This window comes from Microtus pennsylvanicus, chromosome 3 (assembly GCF_037038515.1).
Source record: "Microtus pennsylvanicus isolate mMicPen1 chromosome 3, mMicPen1.hap1, whole genome shotgun sequence".
In the NCBI taxonomy this organism is placed as follows: domain Eukaryota; kingdom Metazoa; phylum Chordata; class Mammalia; order Rodentia; family Cricetidae; genus Microtus; species Microtus pennsylvanicus.
Window position 1 is genome coordinate 53,292,501 of NC_134581.1, and position 1,647 is coordinate 53,294,147.

Here is a 1,647-nt window from a genome sequence, read left to right on the forward strand (position 1 = left end):
AGCTCCCTTCTGGCATTCTTTACTAGAAATCTAAGGGTGTCTCTGGCCATGCCCTGTGACTTTGGGGGATCAGCAGAGAAGGACACACAGTCTTCATTGGGAATCAGAACACTAAAGGCCCAGAGTGTAAAGCTAGAGCCTCAGTTGATGCATTTCTTGTGTGTGTGTGTGTGTGTGTGTGTGTGTGTGTGTGTGTGTGTGTGTGTGTATGTGTGTGTGTGTGTGTACTATGACACCCATGAGAGCTTTGGGGAGATGATTCTTTCCTTCCACCCTATGGGTCCCTGAAATTGAACTCAGATCTTCAGGCTTGGCAGCATGTGTCTTTACTCACTGAGCCATCTCTCCAGCCCCTGTTGCATTTAAAATCTCTTGTCCTTGTCGGAGGGCAAAAAAGGCTGGGTTCTGAGGCAGCAAAGGATGGCCACAGCGGGGGACAACAATGGGAGAGATGCACCCTGCCGGAAGGTGCCAGCTCTGGGAGACCATCTCCCTTCAGTCACTCCTCCCTGGACACATTCAGGAGAATGTCTCTTGGTTGAATCCAAACCCAGTCAAGTTGACAAGATTAATCATCCCAAAAGGTGTCCCTGGCCACAGCCTTTCTGGGCATGGGAGGGGCATTGGTGAAGTGCCGTGTTCTTTTCCCCAGCCGCATATCCACCCTGAAGAAAGAAGCAAACAGAAGGTTAAACGCACAAACTTAACCGGCTGGTGAATCCCTGGGACGTCAGATCAGGCCCTCCAACCCCGGAGTCTCCGATGGAGCCGTTCCTGGGCATGGCCAGTCACCGCCCTTCTGGATAAGTACCAGATGACTCTCAAGCCCAGGGGCACTGGAGAAATCCATGGTCTAGCCCAGGAGGCAAAGGAAACATACATCTGGTAGCCGAGCAGTCAGACCTTAGCTGATTGGACCAATCAGTTTTAGAGCCTCTTGTCTTAGGGTGACAGGGGGTGTCAGTATGTAACTTGATAAGGAGATGGATTAGGGGGATGATTTAGATTCTAAGCCTGAATGCCCTCATTAGAATTCTGCTGATGAGGGAGGGGTTTGCGTGCAGATTTTAGTTGCAGAGTGTTAGCTTTTTACATAATCACAGCAAGATGACAATTTAATATTCAGCTTTCCCCGGGGGCCTTATTACAAAGGCTGTCCATCCATGCATGTAATCTCTCTCCTAGGGAAGCTCCTAGCAACTGGAGATTGGGGAGCAAGTTGGGTACCTAGATGGAGACACATCTGTGATCAACTGGAACAGATCAGAAAACCCACCTGGCATCCTCTAGGCTCCATAGACTGTCTCGAGCACAAGTGTCTCTTAGAAAATGGCCCAGCGGTGCAGCAGGTTAGTAGTCACAACTACTCAAGAGGCAGAGACAGGAGGGTCTCAAGTTCAAAGCCTGTAGGGCAAGTTAGTGAGACTCTATTTCAAAAAGTTAGCAAGGTGGTAGAATGCTTGCCTACTGTGCACACGGTCCTAGGTTCAATCCCAAGCAGAGAAAGAAAAAGAAGGGAAGAAAGGGAGGAAGGGAAGAAGGGAGGGAGGAGGAGAAAGGAAGGAAGGAAGGAAGGAAGGAAGGAAGGGAGGGAGGGAGGGAGGGAGGGAGGGAGGGAGGGAGGGAAGGAGGAAGGAAGGAAGGAAG